Raw genomic sequence first — 24652 nt, 5'->3', positions numbered from 1 at the left:
AAAAATGACAATATGACTTTGTTTATGCGGAATAATCATCCATGTATTTAAAGTTCATCCACGTACATATTTAGAACCTGATATTCTCTAGTGTGGTCATGTATTAGTTGAAAAATGAATATCCATCAGAGGGTACCACCTTACATATAGTGCTTCTAGCCTTACAGGCCTCAGCAGAAGTCCCTTTGCCAAGCATCATGTGATGACTAACTTACTACTTGACAAACATCTTTGCTAACTGATAAAAGCAACAACGTAGGTAAATAAACTGATTTTCACATGTTATGACAAACTGATTTCTTCTAGCTGACAAAAAACCAGAGAAAACAGAGTACTAATACATAGAGAGATAGGTAAATAAACTGATTTTCACATGTTATGACAAACTGATTTCTTCCATCTGACAAAAAACCAGAGAAAACAGAGTACTAATACATAGAGAGACTATATAATTGTTAAGGCTACTTTATGCATTAATTTGGGAATAGACCGAACATATCAGGATATACACGAGTTGATTGCGAAGGAAACAAATCATCATCTACTGATACTGTATTAAATGAACATTATCCATTCACATCTCCAGTATTGTACTATTATACATGACAGAGAATGACTAACAGTACTCGTTCTTCTCTTAAAGCTGTCAAGAAAATACAGTCAGTAGAAAAGTTAGGACTTGCCTACATACCTGGATATTTACATTCACATACAGAGACAATATATCTTCAATTCACATGTAGGACACAAGAATGTATAGTCACAAACTCACAATTCCATGGCAGCAAAAATCTTCAATAATCTGTGAACTCCATAAACAATGATATTATAGATCTCTTGTTTTGTTGATATATTGACATATAGAAGAAGGAGATGTAGTCTACAGGAGAGAAGCAACCATCAATGGTGTTAATGTCACCTCTCCATAGTACCATCGGTCCAAAGGCACTCAAGTACAAATCAAAACACAAAAATGACAAATGGCGCTGGGAGTTTGGAGCCCGCCCATCCGATTTAGATGATCTGGGAAAGAGCAATGATTTTTCCCTCTTGTGGATTTAAAATACAATTAGAAAAGTTCACTGAAAATGATGAATGGGTGTTTTAAGCTCACCCAACTTCCTTAGTTTTGAAAATGAACAAATCCCTCTCAAAACATAATTTAATACATCATATTTATGCAGACATTGCCAATTCACACGTGCGCTTTGTAGACTCAAGACCTATATTATAGGTGTGCTAATGCCTAAAGTGGCAGAACAAATCATGCTCCTATGCACATCACAACAGACATGCATAAACACATCACAAATTTCTGAAGAAAAGGGTCGGGGTGTCACAAGGCCACATGATTTTCATAGGAAAGACTTCTGGTCATGTGTCATCTAAAAGTATATGCATGCAATGACCTTTTCTCTCTTGATGTTGGAAACATCTACCTGCCTGGAAAGATGCTAGAAGCATGATGCAGACCAACGGCAAAGTATTTTTCTCTAAGAAGCTACAGAGAGAGAGAGCAATGAGCCAGTGATCCTCACCTAGCTAGTGCGTGCACACACACACACACACACATCAAGCCAACACACCATACACGCAGTAGCAGCACGCAAGCAACAAACACGCGTGTGGCGCAGCGCACACGGAGCCAGAGACACAACCAATAATGCGTGGAGCAGACGGTCATGCTTGCCGTCGAGCCGTTCACACTAAAAGGGATCAAGGAGTAGGACATTTCTATTCGTAGACGTTCTCATCGTAGGGAGTAATTATCAAACAGAGAAACAAAAGGAAAAGAAAAGCAAGAAGTTCCCTTCCTCCATCCATTTTTTATTTTCTTTCACTTATATACATCAGACCAACACACAAGCACTTTATAGAACACGGTTGAAAAGGAAGAACAACTCACCATGCTGTTTGATTTCTTCTTGGACCCATGTTTCCTATCACCAGTCCCCTTCATGCCACCCAAATCCTCATTGATCTCTGCAAATCTTTAAACGAAAGCATCCAAAGAACCAATACGTATATACTCCCTCTTAGTACAAAGTTCAGTCACTTATTTTGGGACGGAGGGAGTACAAAGTAGAAAAATTAAATTAATAAAAGCTATATAATTGATAGAAGGAACTTCATTTTATAATGGAATTCACTCTATCAGGCAAACTGCAGAATCTAGGTTCAGGATTTGACCGGTAAGTGAGAAGAATGCCATTGAGTTGATTTGTTGGTTAGCGACCCAAGTCCCTAATCTGCCGCTCCGTTGTAGCTTTGCTCGCCTCCTGCAGTTGGCGAGCAGAGGAACACCTCCACCTACTACAGAGCAGCATCACAAGACCGCCCCAAAAGAAACAAAGAACAGATTAAGTGATGGGATTTCAGGCTCACCATGATAATAGTGCCACTTGGGTCTATAGGCATGAGCATTTCCTTGCTTCAGATCGCCTGCATTAGCATGGTAAAATAATAACATGCCAGTTAGAATGAGACACTACCGAGTTGTAATATAGCCATGATGAGATCCAGTCTTAGTAAATGATGGTCCAGGTGTAGTTTTTGGTTCTCAGTAAAGAAAAATTATCAGCAAAAGAAACCTATTTTTGATGATCTGCAAAGTCTAAACTGAACCAACTTCGAATTCTGGATGCGGGGGTGCAATGCAACTGAAGAGTAGCAGCACAATAAAATCCATTACAATGTAGAGATCCATAAAATCTTTTTATTCTTTCTAGAAAATATAGAATTATCCAACATGTGGAACAGCTGAATTTTTAAACTTAAACTAAGATCAGAAGTAAAGGTTCAGTCTTTTCAGTTTATGTACTAATTCAGTTTGTGCACTAAAATTCATTTTCTGCACTAAAACAGAGTACATCTAAAGATTCAGTTTCTGAACTATAGAAAGTTTGTGAAACAGCTGAATTTTTAAACTTAAACAGAGATCAGAAGTAAAGGTTCAATCTTTTCAGTTAAACCGAGATCAAATATACAATCCTTTCAGTTCAATAGAGATCAAATGTTCAGTTTTGGCTAACATACTGATCACATGTTCTCAATTATTGCCCTAAGGCAGATTCATATGAGTTCTTCTACATGAACAGAGCACATGTTTAGATCAACACAAACAGGAACAAAACCCTAGGCATGCTTCAAAAAAAGCCTCGATACCATAATTTCACATCATTCCATTGTCATATACATGAACGCCACAACAGAGCTGACGCAATCAACCTTGATCATAGATGGGAAAGACCCTACTGATTAAAGCATTGCGCTAATACAAACACCTACATTTCTATGATCATGAAAGCTTACCTTGATGCTTGATAGATTCAAAAACTTGTCTGTTATAATGTACTGTAGTTGTATACCAAACTTCTGTGGTTATTCTGTTCACTCTAGTTAATAACCCAGACCTGAATTCTATACTCTCTCACCCAATATCAGTACCAAAGCTCTCTCTCTCTCATTTTCTAGTCAGTACAGATGCAAACCAATATTAGTACAAAAGCACTACATCTCTCTTCTGTTCTTGCTCACATCTTATTTTCTCGGGGGTTGGGCTTCGTTGCCGTGTCAACTCTCATTGTCGGTGGATTGGATCTCGATTCAACAACTGCCCATATGCATATTACTCTTCCCTTCTGTCCACAAAATAGAGAACATCACATACATCAAACAATTATTCTGCAATGCTGAACAATGCCCAAGCACATGCTCTAGGGCTAAATTTCCAAGTAACACATACATGACAACAAAATTCAAGAAAATTGAACTGTACCTAGCAACAGAATCGTGGGGCAAATTAACAGCAATCCATCAGTGACTCGCGCAGTAAACTGAACATCAAAGGATTGTGAAAGCAACCTTTTGAAGCTGATTTAAAAATCAAAGCCATATTGACTTGTACAGTAAACTGAACATCCAAAAGGGGATGATGCTGCTTGGACATAACACAAGCACACCTCATGAGAGAGAGATGTCAGTTCTAGCTATTGCTTTTTCCCATACACGAAAAGAAATATTGCATCTACATATGAAAAATAAGATCAACTGCTTTCAGCACATGGATCAAATCAACAACAAGCTATAACAAACTTCAACATAGGCCAGCAGTGAAACAATAGGGGATTTTTTTACCAAAAACAATAACATCAAGATGCTACTTGCCCCATGTCTTGTAGAATTAATTAGGAACTTGATTCATACCTACTACAGGCAAACAGGAAGCAGTGCACGGGCATGGAGGTGGTAGAGCTTCTCCTTCCTCTTTTCCTTTTTTTTTTTGGAACGAAGACGCTAGAAGCGTCCGGCTTTAAATTAATAAAGCCCGAAAGGCATCCAGGTTTAACGGTTACACAATAAAGGTTCAGCAACACACCCCTCAGGGCAGCAAAAGCAAGGTTCATCGCTACAAAATCACCATGACGGACCAGCAAGAGCAATGACCTAAACGACTAAACACCGCGGAAGGCTCCAAAAGCATCATCAACTCGTCATGTTTTGTCTTGCCCTCGTCTGAATTGACTTGATACGCTCCATGGCTTCTGTCATGCGCTCAGCATCGCGCTCCTTCCCCAGCGGTGTCCACATCTGCAAAAATAGGTGGCATTTGAAGATCATGTCTGCAGGGTGGTTAGGAAATTTCTTTTCAATCGTAATTTTGTTTCGCGTCGTCCAAAGTGCCCATAGTAACGCCCCTACGCAACGCCAGGCGATTCTGCTAGAGGTCCCTTTAGTGGATTTTAGAATCGAGACCAATTGTGTCCCCGAAACGGGGTTCCAGTCTGTGTGAAAGGCCTCCCGAACTGCACTCCACATAAACCTGGCCAGGTGGCACCGGAAGAAAACATGATTCGCGTCTTCCCCTTGCCCACAGATCACGCATGAGCCGTCGGTCGGACCGTTCCGTTTAGCTATGTTGTCCGAAGTAGGCAGCCTATTCCTGAGCATTTGCCACATAAAGATCTTGATCTTCAAGGGCAGGCCTGCCTTCCACAGACCCTTTGCTATGTCAAGCACTGGCCCTCCAGTTAGCTTGTTATATAAGGACTTCACTGTAAATTTCCCGGACGCTGTCAAACTCCACTTGACAGTGTCAGCCCCCGCCCGAAGGCGATGGGAGCCTAATTGCTGGGACAGCCCGTCCCAAGAAATGCGCTCTTCGTTTGTTAGGGCCCTCATAAAGTGGATCGCCGGCGGGTCTACATGTAACGCCTCCCCAACTAGGATGTTAGTATCTGTGGCGATCCTGAATAAGGAGGGATGGCTTTGCCAAAGGGGGGAATCGCCCAGCCAATGATCAAGCCAAAACCTAGTGGATAGTCCGTTGTTGGTCTGGAAATTGGCCCCTAAATCGAAAGCAGGCCGCACCGCTTGGATCCCTCTCCAAAACTCGGATCCGTTGGCCGAGGCTGTGAATGGGTTCCCATGCGGGAAGTACTTGGCTTTAAGCAACTTTGCCCAGAGCCCCGACTCATCTTGGGTCAGCCGCCACCACCATTTGGCTAGAAGGGCAACATTCATAAGTTTGGAATTTAGGATTCCCAATCCCCCAAATTTCTTAGGCCTACAAACCGCCGCCCACTTGACGAGGTGGTACTTCCTTTTGATGCCAGTTCCTTCCCAAAAGAACCTGGATCTAGGAGTGTCTAGCTTGGCATGTACCCCATCGGCAAGCAAAAACATCCCCATAGTGAAGAGGGGAAGGGAAGAGAGGCTCGAGTTTGTGAGAATGAGCCTTGCAGCGGAGGACATGAAACACCCTCGCCACGGGCTTACCCTATTGGCCACTTTCCCGTACAGGGGCTCCCATTCTAGTATCGAAAGTTTGCGGTTGGAGATTGGAAGCCCTAGGTACTTAATTGGGAAGCTCCCTAGCTTGCAATTAAGGAGGTTTGCGGTACGTAAGCTTTGCTGGTCGTCCATCCCCATGGTTATGACCTCGCTCTTGTTAAAGTTGATTTTGAGTCCGGAGAGGAGCTCGAAGGCTAGTAGCAAAAGTTTAGTCGAAGCAATACTGTGATCATCTGGCTTAAACAACAGCAGGGTGTCGTCTGCGTATTGTAAGTGAGTCACTCCACCCGGGATGAGGTGTGAGACTAGCCCCTTGATGTGACCGGCCTCCCTGGCCTTGGTCAGCATGGCTGCCATGGCATCAGCCACAAAATTAAAGACAAGTGGGGATATGGGATCGCCCTGTCTTAGCCCTTTCCTGTTACGGAAGTATTTCCCCATCTCGCCATTGACAATGACCGAGGTGTTGCCACTCGAGATCAGACTCATGATCCGGTGAACAAACCCTGCCTCAAAACCCTTTTTGAGGAAGACCTCGCGAATAAACTCCCAATTTACGCGGTCATAGGCTTTTTCGAAATCTAACTTAATGATAACACCCTGCTCCTGTGATCGTTTTAACTCGTGGACAATCTCCGTAAGAGCAATGGGCCCTTCCAGGATGCTCCTACCCTTAAGGAAAGCAGTTTGGCTCGAACTAATGACTTGTTGGGCGACCGTCGCTAGCCTAGAAGCATAAGCTTTGGCGCACAATTTAAAGGGTACATTGATGAGCGTAATCGGCCGAAACTGTTTGATAGATTCTGCCCCTTTGACCTTGGGGATTAGGCAGATGGCCCCGTAATTTAGACGAGACAGGTCAACCGTACCTAGGGCGAAGCCGTTTATGATCGCTTGGAATAAGTCCCTAAGCAGCGACCAAAAGCGCTTGAAAAACTCCACCGGCCAGCCGTCAGGCCCTGGGGCCGTGTCGTTCTTCATACCCGCAAGCGCGCAATCAATCTCCTGGGCCGAAAAGGACACCATAAGGGCGTCGTTTTCCTGCTGCGAGACTCGTTCGTGCATGCCCCAGAAGTCTGCCCTAAGACTTAGGTTTTTCACCTCAGTTGTTCCCAACAGCTCAATGAAGAAGTTATAGATGTATTTCGCTATTTCGTTCTGAGATATCAGCGTCCCACGTTCTGATTGGAGCCTAAGGATAGTGCTCTTCCGTTTGCGACCGTTAGCGTAAGCGTGAAAGTATCCTCTGTTAGCATCGCCTTTCACTACCCACTTGACACCACCCCTACGGCGCCAGTATTCCTCCTCCGCCCTGAGAATAGCCAGGACCTGATGTTCAAGAGAGTATCTTAGCTCCCATTCGTCACCAGAGAAGGTTCTAATATCGGCCTGCGAGTCGAGGAGGGCTATATCTGCCGTAATGCGCTCCCTCTCCCTTTTGGACTCGCTACCATGGTTAGCCCCCCAGCCCCTAAGGAAAGCACGCAAAGCCGCAGCCGCTGAGGACCAGAACTCAACTGGTCCTCGTTGACGCCCCAACTGGTTGCCGATCTGGGACCAGCGATTTGTGACTAGCTGGCTGAAACCCTCATGTTCGAACCAAGCTGTCTCAAAGAAGAATCTATGGCTACGCCGCACGTTGTCCTCCCCTGAGGACAAAATCAACGGGACGTGATCAGATCCTATGCGCGTTTCCGCCACTAAAGTACAGAGAGGAAACAGCGCCTCCCAGTCACTAGAGCAAAAAACACGGTCAAGGACACATCTGATTGGCTCACGTTGCTTGTTAGTCCAAGTGTATCTGGCCCCAGTACGCGCGATCTCCCGAAGGGCAGCGGACGCAATGGCATTATTGAACATGGACACCCTAGCCCAGTCAATATTGTTGTTGCTTTTGTGCGCCCCCGAGCGGATCAAGTTGAAATCACCTCCTACCACCACTGGTAGGTTGGACGATTGTTTGGCCCCCACCATAGCTGTGATTTCATCTAAGAAAATAGCGGACCTCGCGTGATCCGCCGGCCCATAAACACTCGCGATCACCCAAGAAGCTTGGGAGACCCGGTGCCGGATAGTGGCAGCTATATAGAACGTGCCGCCCTCCCACGATATAACCTCACACACATCCTTGTTGCAACCCATCACTTGACCCCCAGAGAGGCCGACGGACGGAATCCAGAACCAATCAAAGCGCTGGAGCGGATCGTACGCCAAAAGGTCTCTAAAGGAGAAGTCGGCCTTAATTGTCTCCTGGAGCGCCACAAAGTCAATGTGTTCTTTGGACATGTACTCGCGGAGCTGCGTGCGACGCCCCCCGTGCCCGCATCCGCGGATATTCCAGAAGAAATAACGCATTAGATAATCCTGTTACGCAAGCGGACTCCACGGGAGGAGACCACCTTGGCCACACGCTTCCTAGCCGGCTTTCGACTGGAAGAAGGCAAGACCGAGGCCGCCACGGCCTCAGCTCCCTCAATGGGCATGTCGACAGCATCAGCCCCTACTGATGCTGCGTCCGTGGCTTCGACCGCCTGGGCAGCCACACACCTGGCGGCTGCTTCCGCGAGGGCAGCCTGGGCCTCTTCGCGCGCACGCAATAAAGAAATCAAATCCAGAGACGAGGAGTCTAGCGCTACGCCACTATCATGCAGAATCTCGGCGAGATGCTCATCAGAGAAAGCGCTCAGAATCTTAAAGGAGGGGAGAGGGTTACCTGTCGTGTCCATGTTCTTGTCAGCAGCACGAAGCTTTGCACTTTCCAGAGAGGTCATGTCTCCGAGCTTGGCCTTGGCGCGAGCGCTAGGAGCCCGAGACGACACCGGAGTTGCCCTAGTATGCTTGGCCTTGACTGCCGGCCCTGACGCCACCAGAGCCGCACCCAAATCGCCTCCCAGCGCCGAAACCGCCCCCGCAGCCTCCGAGACCACCGTCTTGCTCCCCGCCTTCCTCCCCGCAGTCTTCTTGGCCTGTCGGCCAGAGCCACTCGACAGGCGCCTGTCTGAGGCCGGAGTTGGGTTCGAGTCCATGAGGACGCAGTCCAGCCCCGAGCCCTCCCCCCCCTCGGGGTGGGGAGCCCGGCATGGCCCCGTACCCCCTTGCCACCAGAGGGAGAGGCGCACACGGAGCTGTCAGGCTGGAGCCTAGGACCTCGAAAGACGGATCCAGAGAGCGGGCGAGGGGGGGAAGGCTGACAGCCGTGTCTTGAGTCGCGATCACACCCAGTTTTTCCCATGTCTCGGTGTCGATAGAAGTGTCTTGGATGCTGTCTTCGGGGTCGTTCGCCTTCTCGCCCATCACCACATCTTGGCCCCCCACCTTCGCGCCGGAGCCGGCTGCCTCCTTCTGAGACGCCCCCGTCCCAGATTTGGGCGCCCCAATGGCAGCTGCCTTGGGGGCGTTGCCCGCGGAAGGCCCTTGCTTGCTAGGGTCGCCCTTTCCCTGCTGGCTGTCTAGCGGGGGAGCGGATGGGCCCACCCCCGAGGCTCCACCACCATCACCCAACCTTCTGGGCATCCGTTCTAGCTCCACCTTGATCTGATATCCTTCGTGATTAAACCAGACCTCCACCGTGCCATTCAGCTTGGCCGGCGACTTGCAAGCCAATTTCATCCTCACCGGACCCAACTTAATGAGGGAAAGTTCATCAACCAGAATCGGTCGGCCCAGCATCTTAAAGGCCTCCTTGATGCGCTCAATCTTGCGATGCTTCTCAGGAATCCCATGGAGCCGCACCCAAGCTTCTGGCATCACCATTGGTGGAAGCACCTCATGAACCACATCCCGCACCCTAGCAGTGATGTCGTTATTGGAGAGGAAGAGTTTGCCACTGGTCCGGGCCATGTGAAGAAGGTCCGCGGAGGGAAACACCACCATGAAATCGTCTTCTCCTACTTGCGTGACTTGCCAGTCCCAGTCCCCCTTGACCATGTGTTTGAGCTCCTGAATGAGAACCCGCAGGTTAAGGCTGCCTGGCTCCGCGGAAAGGATTGCCGCGTTTCCCACCGAGGGGAGCCGAGGGCCCTCCAGCTCTTCCTCCTCTTCAAACTGCAAACAGAAGAAACCCTCCCCTGAAATTGCACTGCCCATAATCTGCAGGCTAGGCTGCCGACCCCTCGTCGGGCAATGAGCGGAAGCATGTCCCTCCTCCTTGCAGAGCACGCACAAAGGCTAGAATTTGCATTTGGACTGGAAATGGCCAAGTCTCCCGCACTTGAAACATTCCACTTCCATAGCCTCCGACCCGTCCTCCACCGGAATGGGCTCGCCCACGGTGCCCTTCGCGCCAGGGGGGAGGGACACAACCAAGGGGTCGGACGACGCCCGGGCCTTCTTGGCCAGCGGATCTCCGTGGCCACCACCATATCTGGGGAGATCCGCGGGCTTGCGTTCCAGCTCCCGACGCCGAGCCATCTCCTTCTTCTTCTTTCTTCTTTCCTGCTGCTGGATCCACCATGGGGGAGGGGGACCCCACTCCCCCTCGCGCCCCTCCGGCTCATAGCTCCTCTCAGATCTGCCACCATTTCTTGCTCGCTGCTCCTTCTTCGCCTTTTCCCGCAGCTCGCGCTCCCGGCGCCGCTCCCCATCTAAGATCGGGGGCTCCATAGGCCTCTTCTCCGCGCGCCGCCCATTCATCACCGCCGCCGCAAAAGAAATGGAGAGAGGGGGAGGTGGGGAAATGGGTTGGATGGATCTGGCACGGCGAGCCCAGCGCCGCACCTCCGATCTAGATGCGGGAAACCCTAGAGAGGGGTCAAGGCAGCCGCGGCGCACCCATAAATAGGAGCCGGTGTTGGGCCAAGGCCGAGGCAGGCCCGCCATGGGCTGGACGGAACCCACCGGCCCACTGATCGCCAGGCCTCCCTTCCCCCGGGACTCGCTGTCTCCTCCAGAGCGTGGGCCTTCACCGCCTGCCGAACCTGACTCATGGGCCGGCCCACGACCCCGCTGGCCCACCTCGGCCCCGGGACCGACGCTGCCAACCCTAGGCCTCGGAGACGCCGCGCCACCCTCCGCAGCCTGCGGCGCCGCCTCCTCCTCCTCCGCCGCCCGGCCGGCCCCCGCCGACGATGTAAGGCACGGCCACTCCACCTCCGAGTCCACCGGAGCGAGCAGCGTCGCCGCCGTCCTAGCACGGATGTCCCTCGCGGCACCCCCAGAGGACGGCGAGCCCCTGCCTGCCGGCGTGGAGGGTCGCCAAGCTCTGACCTCGACCGCGCGCGAACCCCGGCCTCCCGGAGCGAAGCGGCGACGCGCTCCCACGACTCCAGGCCCCGACGTTAGCGCACAGGCCACAAAGTCGCTGAGTGACGGCCTCCTCGGCGCCAGGAACCCCTCCCTAGACGCCGGATCCAAGTCCTCCTCGACCTCCGACTCGTCCTCAGCCAGCGCCCAAAACCGACCGCCCACCGGAGCCAGCACCGCGCCAGCCCTCACGGTCTGCCCCGTCCCCGCCGGAGAGGGCCATGCGCCGCGCCTGACCACCTCCCAGCCCCCTGAGGCCGAGGCCGGAGGCGACCGAGGCGGGGAGCCCAGTCCGTCGCCTTGGGAAGCGCCCAACGGTCCGCTCATTTCAAAACTAATGCTCTCAAAACCCCCTTCCTCTTTTCCTCCTGCTCCATTCTTTTTCCACATCCAAGGAATAACATCCACGTACCAAGAAACGACCCTGGCATGAAACCCTAGCCATCACAATGTGCAGCCGAGAAAGCCAAAAAAACGACCCTGGTTAGTTGTCCAACAGAGAAAATCAAGGAATGATGGAGAGGGGAATTCGGTAGTGCAAGAGAGGGCGATTTTATACCTACTATGTTGACCCCGACTGCCGAAGAACACCGCCATGGTGGCATCGAGCAACCACGCGTCGCAGGACCAGAGGTGGAAGGCGAGGAGGACCAGCGCCCAGGCAACGGCGGAGACGACGAGAAGCCGCGGCCACGCCGACCCCCTGGGCCACGCCGCCCGCGCCGCATCCCATACGCCGCCGCCTTTGCCTCGCCTCGCCATTCCTGCTTCCCTCCCGCGTGAGCCGGGGACGGGGCGGGGGATTAGGGTTTGGGCGGCACCATGTCGGAGGGGGGCAGAAGGAGGAGGACGTGAGGGGAGGAGGCTGGGCGCCAGCGGGGAAGGAGGAAGCAGCGACAGCGGGCTTGGGCCTAGGGTTTGGAAGAGGAAGGAGAGAGAGGTGAGGTGGGAGGAAGAGGAAGGCGGCGCGAGTGCATCTGTGCGGGAGGAGCGACGGCTAGGTCTCCTCTCCATAAGAGCAGCCCCCTTTTATACCACAGGACGCGAAATGACGAAAATGCCCTTGTGGGGGCACCGATTTTACAGGCGGTGGCAGCGCGGTTTGGACACTGTTTCGATCTATAGTGACTCGCCTCGATCTAAAGGACTGTATCTACTCATCTCGTGATCGGACGGATGAGAGATCCGACGGCCAGGAATCGCTAAACTCCAAGGAGGCTGGGTTCCTCCCACTATGTATCTTTTTGGATTCTATTCGTCTTAACAGAGATTTCAACACGTGACTACATACGGAGCAAAATGAGTGAATCTACACTCTAAAATATGTCTATATACACCCGTATGTGCCAGTCCATTTGAAATCTCTAAAAAGACAAATATTTGAGTAGTCACTCGTTGAAATCTCTAGAAAGACAAATACTTCGGAGTATATTTAAGAACCGAGGGGGTAGTGCACAACCGCATGGGAGACTCAGCCTGGTCGTTGCACCGCATTAATAGTGAGTAATGAGCAGTCAAATCATAAGCCTCACCTTTCCCACTGTAAGTTGCTCTGAAGAAGCAACCATCAATACGCTCTTATTTGAATCGGCTCATACTACTCCATCCGTCACTGTTTATACAGCGCGCTTCAGAAAAAAGAAAAAAATCTGTGGGACCAAGGCGACTAGCGATCGGCCTGAAAAATAGCATTGGTAGTTATAGCACGACGTCTATTACTAGGGGGAATAATGCGTACACACATACATGCAGTGCTTCTACCCCGGGTACACACATGCATGCACTCCATAGTGGTACAGTACATGGAGAGAAAATTGTGGACTTGATTGCGGTTACCACGCCCTAATTAATTGAGCATTAAACCAAACGCGTCTAAAGTCTCTCTGGTGGTGGAAATGCATTGAGAGAAGTGCATCATAATGAAGCGCGCCCTGTAAACTGTGACGGAGGGTGGAGTAGTATGAAGGTGCAAAACCAAGTACGCGTACTACTGCGCTTGGATCTTCGCCTCTTCGTGAAGTCAAACAATGATGGTACTCCGCATGTTGGGTACTATAGTGTATGCCTCTGACAATCTGACACCGAATGGACTGATGCATGTCCACCGAGAATAGGTTGCATTAGTCAAAAGGCATAAGCGAGCTTCACCTTGTCCTGCAAGCTTCTCCTCGTTCCGTGAGTTGACGGGACACACCAAAAAGTAGTGCTAGTCCATACTCCCTCCTTTCCGGTTAATATGGCTTAATCTTTTTTGCGGGTAAATGAGAGAGCTTTATTCATATATAAGCATTCTTAGGACGATCAGCCAAGACACTGGTCACTAGGAAGCGAGGTACCCCGCAAAAAAGAAGTAGGAAGCGAGGTGTTTCATCAAGCCAGCTCTCGGCCACATTCAAAGTGCAACAAGCACGGTTCGCACGAAGATGCGCCACAAGGTTTGCTGACCTGTTTACATGCTGAATAACAAAAGGGAGCAAATATTACTGAGTGCTACTATTTGTAATAGGATATGAGCTAGAATTAAGCGAGAATTGTGGCGAGTGTTCCATGCAATCAACTTCCATTATCACATGCGAGAACCCTCGAAGAGAACCAAATGTGTTGAAGATTGCTTTATCACATTTTAAAATTATAATAAGAGTGCAGACGCTCCTCCATACGGTCCCTAGTACTAGTATAGTACGTACCTTTATGGACTATAGTCGTACGGTTCCTAGTACTAGTATAGTACGTACCTTTATGGACTATAGTCGTAGTACTAGTAAACTTTGCACTTGGCTATTCGGGAAGTCGAACAATAATAGCACTAGTAGTATAGTGTATGCTTCTGGCAATCTGACACCGAATTAACTGTTGCACGTCCACCGCCTGAGCGAGGGAGAGCTTGCATTAGTCAAAAGTTTCTCCTTGTCCTGCGAGCCACCGCGTGCAAGCTTCTCGCGTCTTGCAACCTTCTCCTTGTTCGGCAAGTTGACGGGACACAACAAAGTAATGCTAGTCCATGCTGCCTCCTCTCCGGTTAATATGGCTTAATTTTAAATGAGATAAATACACTGTCTGTCACTGTATATTTGTAAAAATACGGTCAGTGCACTTCATAATACGCTCATTGCGCTCAATATATATATTTTCCGGTGTTCATACGATCACTAGCTCACCCTGACTGCATATGTGTGTGCGTACACGTGTAGGTTGAGCATTTGAGCGTGACCGTGTGTGTTCCGTCGTGTGCTCGGACATGCATGCATTAGGGCGTCGCGCGCGTTTTTGCGTCCATGTGTACATGTGACTGTTGCATACATGTAGGGGGAGTACGTGTAGGGGCCACTAAAGAGCAGCCAAATCACACAGTAAGTTAGTCGGAAGAAGCAACCATCATTTCACTCTTGAATGACACGTACGCAATATAAAATGGTTGATATGGAGAGAAAAACAAAACCACTATATATACACTAGCAGGAGCCTAAGCTACAAGCCTGCTTGCTTAGGTTGCTCTCTTCACAAGCATAAAATGACGGGCCTGATCCCACAGCTGGGGGAAGGGAACAATGTTCTGCGTAGACGTGGTCGACATCGGCGAGGGAGAAAACCCATAGTCGGTGCGTCCCAATCGGGGGTCACCGCGGTATGGGCCGATGCCGCGTCCCAACCGCCCTTCTAGCTACAGCCCGACGTCCCAGGTAGTCCATCTTTCTTTTGGAGCCGGCGTGCTCCACTGCCGTAGCTCCATCTCCATGTCGATCTTTCTCTACTTCTACCGGCTTCTACTTGTGATGAGTTTATGTCTCATGAACTAGTGCCAGTACTATTATTCTAATCACATTTCTTCAATATCTTTGCCATCAGGGATGCTCAGGTCGATTTTAGTGGAACTGCACAAAAGCATCGTATGATCCGAGGGTGCCAGCTGTCTTTCCTTCGACAGGTTCTACCTAGCCAGGAAATTAAATCATGTTTAGGGTTTAGGGTTTAAGTCGTAGTGACACCATCAGTAGTTTTTCTATCGTACACGCTCTCATAACTTTTTTCTTTAGTTGTGAAGTAAATATTGGCTATGATCTGTGAATCATTGAGATGCATCAGCATGCGTGTTAGTTTTCCTTTGTATTTGATAGAATGCTGTAACGGGGCAACCTTGGAATAGGAATGAAAATGGAGTGGAAAAGTTTCCGTTTTTCCGGAGAAAAAATGGAAACATAGAGAAACCAACATTTCATTTCGTTGGATCGCGCCATCGAGCAAAACCAACATTTAAATCACGTCTGTCGTGTTCGTGTCTCACCCTCCTCCACGGCTCGACCCCACACGGTCGCTCAGCATGCCACTCACCGCAAACCGAGTAGTATACCATAACTTTCCCGCCTGCTTGTCGATGGATCGCGCCATGGAGTACTAGCACTACTGGAAGAGATTGACGAGTTGGGGGAGGACAGCTAACTATAGCACGGACTCCCAAGAACTTACTACTGGAAGAGATCGCGCATATTGTAGCCGGCTATTGCGACCTTTGAACGCGGAGCAGCCGCGTGCACCCGAAAGCGGCGCGAGCGACGCTCTCTCGGCCGGCGCGCCACTTCAATGCCGGCGCCAGTGAGAGGTCGCGTCTGCTCCGGCTGGGCATGAATGCGGCACTGACTGTTTCGGGCGGGAAGCACGCGCCGTGGTGAAGAGGGTTCGGGTTGTTTAGGACCGGCCGTGGCAGCGGTCTGGACGTGCGCAAACAAGAGATGTTGTACGTTAATATTGCTGTGTATATAATTAACAACGTAAATAATGTGCCAGTTGGAAAAATATGATTGGAGATGAAGATGAAAATGGAATTTTATGTAAACACGGACATGCATGTCTATGTCTATGTGTGTGTGCGCGACGACTCTCGCGACCTAGAAGCGGGGGCGTGTTTTTGATCGAATTTTCTTTCTTGACATGTTAAAATCAGTTTGTCTAATTCACATCTAGATGTTATTTAAGGACATCACATCTAAGCTCTCACAAGTATATAATGTAGCAACAAGAGAAAAAAACTAGAAAAAGACCACAAACAGAGTGGACATCAACTTATATGTGACATAACTATGCCACATCTAGATGTGTCCTAGACAGACCCTTAAAAACTGTCCGCTAGTTTTCGTTTCTTTTTTCCGGGAACGCGCGTATTCTATTTAGAACCACTGCTATGGGGAGATTTTTTTACTTCATTATAGCCTCTTATTTGATAGAGTTTCTCGCGTCTCGCTTTCTCACCCTCTCCATATCAAAACAAGATGACAGTGTCCACTCTATCTCTCTCCTCACCGGTGGTCACAGATCCGGCCGAATCCCGTCCGCTGCGGGAGGTGAGGAGGTGCAGCGTTGACGTTGTCGCCGTCGGCGACGGAGGAAGCCGATGCGCACCGTCCTCGCGGAGCCGGCGCTGGCGCGGACGAAGATCCTCCGCGCCCTTGTTCGCTGCCGTCGTGTGGGCAGATCCCGCCCGCCCACCTAAACGACATCTCGCCAGCTCCCCAGGTATAACTTCTTGTACTGGTCCAGCTCCCTAGGTTGCTGTGTGCGGGTTTTCTTCTATGCGACTACTCCCCAGCTCCCCATGCATAGTAGCTAGGGTTCGTCGGTTGGTCCAACATCACCTACTAGTACTATTATAGAGGAAATGCCACTCAAAAAGTTGTCCTGATTTATGCCTCGGTGAAGGTATACATGTTGTTTCGACAAAAAGTACATGGTGGTTGTGCGGTCATTGTCCATATGGTGGTAGTACTATCACTGGTTAAATGAAGAAATGCTTTTTTTCTCGGGTATCTTGGTTTAGTTCCCATCAAGATAATTATGATGCTTCTGTTTGTTGGTGTACTTTTCATTAATTCTTATTGACAATTGAGATGTCGTTGCTAACCCTTTTTATATTTTTGGAAACAGCGATGCGTGTCTCCATACCCGGGCATGTCTTCCTCAATTTTAGTGGAACTGCACAAAATTGGATGGCCATTGTTGTTCCGCCTCACTGTCCTCTGCCACGTGGTTCTTCCTTCCTCGAGCTTGATTACTGAGAAGAAACAGACCACAATGAGGATTTGTCGAATTTCTTAGGTGCCTCTCCCAAACTTGATGACAAATGGATGATGCATCACCACGATAACCTATCGATGCTCATGGTTTCGCCTCATGGTTGCGTCGGCTGGTGAAGCTGATCGATTTTTGACGAAAAACAAGCTGTCTTCCATCAGTGCTCTTTGCTTGTTACACACAAAGATGATATCCTTCGTCAGTTCACCTTGGTTGCGTTGGAGACGTAGTCGTCTTTCATGTTGGTGCAATTTTTGCTAGGGTTTTATGACAGGTGGGCCTAAGATGTGGCTGGCTCACCTGTCATATAGCCAAAAGCAGGTGTAGTGAAGGCACCGGAGCTCAGTCCGTACTACAGTAGTATATATATATAAGCGGGAGCCTCAGTGCTTGTTCGCTAGGGTTTGCACTCTCCACACGCTCGCCGCACTACATATATGTTACACGCTGGAGGCTCAACGTTCATTTGCTAGGATTTGCTATATTCATAGTCTCTCACCCTCTCTTCACAAGATCTAAACAAGACTGCGTTGGCCTCTTGTCTCTCTCTCCCCCTGTAGCGACCCGACCTCAAACGGTCCAATCTCTGTGCTCCGGTGTCATCTCTGGATCAGTAATGCTGACACCACACAGTACTTGAAGGATTTATAACAGAATAGAAATCACACACTTATTACATCGAGTGTCTCAAAAGAGAACCTATTACAATAAATATGGCTTAAGGCCATCTAATAACGATAACAACGGAAGGCTTGGAAGATAAGTGAGTCCATCAACTCCAACGACATCACTGAGTATAGAACCACGACCTAAAAACTCCTTAATCGTCGTCTGAAAAGTCTACAACATGGAATATGCTGGCAAAGTAACACATAGAGAGTAATGGAATGAAACAGCTATTCTATATGCATATTTGGCTGGTGAAAAGCTCTATGGTTATAGTTTTGCGTAAAGCCAATTTTTCCCTACTGCAAAGGAATAATTTTTATTTAACTATCATAGTAGTTGTTAAACATTGAGAATGGTTGACAGCATTCTCAATCCCAATTAAGCATCATCATTAAACAAACCCAGCAAAATTAATTTTTAGAGTAACATGTTGAGATGCACATGATAATCTAGGTACTAGATACTCAAGATGTCCATAACCGGGGACACGGCTAATCATGATTAGTTTATACACTCTGTAGAGGTTTGCGAACTTTTCCCCACAAGACTCAATCGCCTCCGTTTGGTTTCTCACACTACATGTTGTTTGAGAAGATGGATGACCGAGACATAGTCTTTCAGAAGTGCTAGCACCTTACGATCGGGTAGACCGTTACACCTACTTTCCCCTACATCTACTAGTCTACCACTGTAAGAGTTCACACAACTTAATCAACTATGCTAGAGCCCATAATAGCTTGTGGCTGCACACGGAAGTTTCTAGCATAAATAATCTCATGATCCCTTTGAGCCTGGGTGGCGGTCCATAAAGAAAACAGGCAATCCTGGAATACCCAGGTACCTCAATCCACCCAGATGTGTGTTTAAGTTGCCACCTTAAGTAAACCATTAATTAACAATCTCACATCTGTCATGGATACACTCACCCAATCCACGTCTACTAGCATAGCATGGCATAATAAGCAAACATAGAAGTAACTCCCAAAGGTTTGATAATAAACAGGTAATAGGTACTACCTCAACTACTTCCCAAACCCACATTTTAATTAGATCCTAATCATGCAATGTGTGAGGATTGATCTAATGCAATAAAAATGGGTAGTGGGAAAGCATGATCAAAGTGTTACTTGCCTTGCTGATGATCCGGGAAACCTAGCGATTCGAAGTAGCAAGCGGTGCACTCCGGGTACTCTATCGCAAACAAACAAGCATACAATAAGTACTCAACTAATGCACAGGTAAAACTCAAATAAGAGATCTAACCAGAAAGTTCAACTTAAGAACTCTGGTTGGCAAAAAAGAGTCAAATCGAACGAAGCAATGAAAGACAAACGGCAAAAGAAACAGGCTTCGTTTACTATTCTGGATCTAAGGCAATTTTTATAGTGGCAAAAACTTGTTTAAGTTGATTAATCGGAAAGAGGGTTTCGAGACGAAACTCCAGGCGCTTGAATCGCCTGATTCCGATAAACGAGCGAAGAGTTAGACTAAAACGAATATCGGATCAGAAATCGCGATCAGAAAAATCGCGGATTTAATCCGAGAAAAAGAAAAACAACGAACGTTCGCTAGAACGAATGAATGGATGAATGCTCGCAATTTAAATAAACCGGAAAACTGATTCATTTAAAAGAAAAACCGAAACTAAAAATAGAGCAAAACCGTCGGAAAATCGAACGGTTTTTCGGGAAAAACCGGCGACTAAAAAAAACTACCTCCGGCAACTCCGGTGGGCGGCGGTCGGCGGCGGCGCGGGGCGGTGTAGTGCGGCAGCGGCGGCGCTAGGCGGCGTCGAAGGCGGCGGCGGCACTAGGGCGGTGGGGGCTGGGCGCTAGGGTTTGGGAGGTCCCGGGCTGGGCTCCCCGGCTTATAAAGCCTGGACGGGCCTAGTGTCCGGGTCGGACACAAGCCGTAGGTCGGTTGCGTTTTTTTAGTTACGCTCAGAAAAAACAGGAATACTAAACGGACTCCAAAAATCCCGAAATAAAATTTCCCCGGCTTCTAAAATCAAGCCGCACAAGATGAACATTTATTTGGGGCCTAAATGCAATTTTGAAAAACGCGCATTTTTCCTAAATTCAAATAAAATAGCAAATAAAACCAAAATAAAATCTTATTTGATTTTTTATTAAATCCTCAATATTTCTTTATTTTGGGAAAGTCATTTTATTCCCTCTCTCATATTTTTGTAATAGAAATAATTGAAGATAAAATAAATAAAATCAAATGATCCTATTTCTAAAATTTGAGACAACTCAAATATGAAAATAACAAAATCCCCAACTCTCTCCGAGGGTCCTTGAGTTGCGTGAAATTTCTAGGATCAACCAAAATGCAATAAATATGATATGCAATGATGATCTAGTGTATAACATTCTAAATTGAAAATTTGGGATGTTACAAACCTACCCCCCTTAAGATGAATCTCGCCCTCGAGATTCGGGTTGGCTAGAAAATAGGTGAGGGTGGTCCTTCAGCAAATCTTCCTCTCGTTCCCAGGTGGCTTCATCCTCCATGTGCTGGCTCCACTGAACCTTCCAAAACTTGATAACCTTGCCACGGGTGACTCGACTGGCATACTCTAGAATCTTTACTGGTTTCTCCTCATAGGTCAAATCACTGTCCAACTGAATTGCTTCCAGTGGTACCGTATCTCTCAGTGGTATGTCAGCCATCTCTACTTGGCACTTCTTCAACTGGGATACATGGAACACGTCGTGAACTCCCGACAATCCTTCGGGCAATTCCAACTTGTAGGCTACTTCTCCCATACGCTCCAAAACTTTGTATGGGCCTACAAAACGTGGCGCTAATTTTTCCTTAACTCCAAAGCGCTTAACTCCTCGAAGTGGTGATACTCGAAGGTAAACTCGGTCTTCGACTTCGTAAACTGTCTCCTTATGATTAGAATCGGCATAACTCTTCTGCCTGGATTGAGCTACCTTCAGCCTGTCGCGAATTAATTTCACTTTCTGTTCAGATTCCTTTATCAGATCCGGTCCAAACAACTGGCGGTCTCCAACTTCATCCCAGGACAATGGGGTCCTGCACCTCCTTCCGTACAAGGCTTCGAAAGGGGCCATCTTCAAACTGGATTGATAGCTGTTGTTGTAAGAGAATTCTACATACGGCAAATTCTCGTCCCAACTAGATCCGTAATCTAGCGCACAAGCTCTTAGCATATCGTCTAAAATCTGATTGACTCTCTCAGTCTATCCATCTGTCTACGGGTGGAAAGCTGTGCTAAAACTCTAGTCTGGTTCCCAAAGTTTCATGCAACTGATTCCAGAACTTTGAGGTAAACTGGGTTCCTCTATCTGATACTATGCTCCTTGGAACTCTAGGCAGACAAACGATTCTAGTCATGTATATCTTTGCCAACTTTGCACTGGTATAGGTAGTCTTCACTGGAATGAAATGAGCTACCTTTGTCAAACGATCGACTACAACCCATATCGAGTCATAGCCTGAACGTGTTCTGGGCAATCCTGTAATAAAATCCATGCCTAACTTATCACACTTCCGTTCGGGTATCGGCGATGGCTGTAGCAATCCGGCTGGCTTCTGATGCTCTGCCTTTACTCTCTAACATACATCACAAACTGCTACATATTCCGCAATATCCTTTTTCATTCCGGTCCACCAGAAAATATCCTTCAAATCCAAATACATCTTGGTATTTCCTGGGTGAATCGAATACGGTGAATCATGGGCCTCTCGTAAAATTAACTTCCTGATCTCCAGATCATTTGACACATAAACACAGTCTTCAAACCATAAGGTATCGTGCTCATCCTCACAAAATTCCTTAGCTTTTCCTCTGCTCATTTATCCTTTATCTCGGCAATCTCCTTATCAGTATTTTGGGCTTCTCTGATCCTATCCATCAACATAGACTGAATCTCCAATGCTGCTACATAGCCTCTCGAAACTATTTCCAAACAAAGCTCTCAAAGATTTTCGGCTAACTCCCTTGGTAAATCTCCCGTCATTAAGGTGTTGACGTGGCTCTTACGGCTCAACGCATCAGCTACTACATTAGTCTTTCCGGGGTGATAATGCAATTTCATATCATAATCCTTGATGAGCTCCAACCATCTCCTTTGTCTGATATTCAACTCCTTCTGTGTGAAAATATACTTCAAACTTTTATGATCCGTGTACACCTCGCAATGGTTTCCAATCAGAAAATGTCTCCAAGTCTTCAGTGAATGCACTACGGCTGCTAACTCCAAATCATGTGTAGCATAATTCAACTCATGGGGCTTAAGCTGTCGTGAGGCATATGAAACAACTCTTCCTTCCTGCATAAGCACTGCTCCAAGTCCTCGACATGAAGTGTCACAATACACCTCATAATCCTTGGTCTGGTCTGGCAAAATCAACACTGGTGAGGTAACCAAACGTTTCTTCAACTCCTGGAAACTAACCTCACATTCCTCAGTCCATTTGAACTTGGTATCCTTCTTCAACAACTCCGTCATAGGCTTCACAATCTTTGAGAAATTCTCAATAAACCTCCGGTAGTATACTGCGAGTCCAAGAAAACTCCGGATCTCTCCAACTGTTGTTGGCGCTTCCCACTTGGTCACAGTATCAACTTTAGTGGGATCTACTGCTATGCCTTCTCCGGATATAACGTGTCCGAGAAATCCAACTTCTTTCAACCAAAACTCACATTTGCTAAATTTGGCATATAATTGATGTTCTCTGAGCTTTCCAAGAACCAAACACTAATGCTCCTTATGCTCCTCTTCATTTTTCGAGTAAACCAGGATATCATCAATGAATACTACGACGAACTGGTGGTAAAAGCCGTCTTGGGTATATCCTGTTCTCAAATCTTCAACTGGTGGTATCCTGATCGCAGATAGATCTTGGAAAATACCTTAGCTCCTTGCAATCGATCAAACGGATCATTGATCATTGGTAGTGGGTACTTGTTCTTGATGGTTACTTCATTCGATCCTCGATAATCAACAACCATCCTTAACGATCCATCCTTCTTCTCCACTAGAAGTACTGGCGATCCCCAAGGCGATGAACTTGGGTGAATGTATCCTTTATCCAGTAAGTCCTTAATTTGCTTCTTAATTTCCACTAAATCCTTTGCAGGCATCCTATATGGTCTCTTTGATATTGGCCCGGTGCCTGGCAAAAGCTCAATCAAAAACTCAATATCTCTATCCGGTGGCGTGCCTGGCAATTCCTCTGGAAATACATCAGGGAAATCCTTCACTACTGGTACTTCCTCATGCACAACTCCTGTTAAACAATTTACTTGAATCCTCTTCGGCACATGCCGGGATACATACTTGATCCTTCTCCCTTCTGGGGTGGTAAGCAAGATTGACTTACTGGAGCAATCGATGTTTCCTCCATACATCGACAACCAATCCATACCCAGAATTACATGCAAACCTTGTGATTCCAATATTATCAAATCTGAGGGGAACACATGCCTACCTATACTTAATGGCACTTGAAAACATCCTTGACTAGCCATATACTCCGCTCCTGGTGAGCTTACTAACATAGGTTTTCTAAGTACTTTGGTGAGCAGATTATACTTATCCACAAATCCCCTTGATATGTATGAATGCGATGCACCAGTATCGAAAAGAACAAGTGCAGTAAATGACTTAACCAAAAACTTACCGATTACTACATCTGGCTGCTCTTCAACCTCCTCCATGTTAACGTGGTTTACCTGTCCCCTATTGAAAGGGTTCGGCTTCTTCCCAGAGCTTCCATTGCCATTTCCATTCTGTGATTCAGGACATTCATTGGCATAATGTCCGGTCTTCTGGCACTTAAAGCAAGTGACTTGGCTCAGGTCTCTCTTGGCTGGTGTCGATGGGTTGGTGCGGTTCTGGCCGTTGCTTCCTGCATTCCCATTACCATTCTTGGTGCCATTGTGATTGTGCGAGCTACCTCCTCCATGGGTATGCTGGAAATGTCCTCCCGGTCTAGGGGTAAAACGTGGCTTCTGCTGAGCTCCTGAAGTGTGCTTCCCTTGTCCATACTTCCTCTTGCGATTCTCAATCTGCTGCTGCTTCCCTTCAACCATGAGAGCACGATCTACCAACTCTTGGTAGCTGTTGAAGGTGGCTACCATCAACTGCATGCTCAACTCATCATTCAGTCCTTCTAGAAACTTCTCCTACTTTGCTGCATCAGTTGCAACGTCATCTGGGGCATAACGTGCTAGCTTACTAAAATCCTCTACATACTGGCCAACTGTCCGTCCTCCTTGGCGCAAGTTGCGAAACTCTCGCTTCTTCATGGCCATAGCTCCTGCTGAAACATGGGCAGTTCGAAAAGCCTGCTGGAACTGGTCCCACGTGACAGTGTCGACAGGGAAAGTGGCTGTGAAATTCTCCCACCATGATGTTGCTGGTTCTTCAAGCTGATGTGCAGCAAACTTCACCTTCTCCGCATCCATGCATCCTGCTGTGGTCAACTCTCTAGCTGTCTTGCGGAGCCAATCATCTGCTACTATCGACTCGGTGCTACTGGAAAACACCGGCGGATTCAGCCTAAGAAAACGGGCTAAGTGATCAACAGGTGGTGGTGGTGGTGGGTTGTTGTTGTTCCCCTGATTCTGATTCTGGACTAACAACTGCATCAATGTGTTCTGCTGCTGGATCAACTGGGTGAGCTCCGGTGGAAAGGTAAATCCGGGGTCACGTCTCGGAGGCATCTGAGGTTTCAGAAAAGATGAGATTTAAGAATAGAGGGGGTCTAAAGAGAAAACACTACCCATATGCACATGAGGCAAAAGCAAACAATTCACTTCATTCAATCAATCAAACAAGGGCATACAATCGACCTAACTATCACAAAAGTGCTCGGACTACTATATTTACATGGTGGACTACTACTA

The 24652-nt window shown here is 47.7% G+C and overlaps 1 long non-coding RNA gene across 2 annotated transcripts; it reads right to left on the bottom strand.

The window, feature by feature from the left end:
* Window positions 1–390: 390 nt before the first annotated feature.
* On the bottom strand, window positions 391–4272 carry LOC119354020. 2 transcript variants are annotated; one of them, XR_005170606.1, is made up of 3 exons: window positions 4207–4272; window positions 2386–3641; window positions 391–2313 (listed from the first exon to the last, which is right to left on the bottom strand). It is a non-coding gene; the product is annotated as an uncharacterized LOC119354020 (long non-coding RNA). The 2 variants fall into 2 exon arrangements; XR_005170607.1 differs by lacking the exon at window positions 4207–4272 and adding an exon at window positions 3779–4182.
* Window positions 4273–24652: the final 20380 nt, after the last annotated feature.

This window comes from Triticum dicoccoides, chromosome 2A, assembly GCF_002162155.2.
Source record: "Triticum dicoccoides isolate Atlit2015 ecotype Zavitan chromosome 2A, WEW_v2.0, whole genome shotgun sequence".
Classification (NCBI taxonomy): Eukaryota; Viridiplantae; Streptophyta; class Magnoliopsida; order Poales; family Poaceae; genus Triticum; species Triticum dicoccoides.
This window is presented reverse-complemented; position numbering and strand designations above follow the sequence as displayed.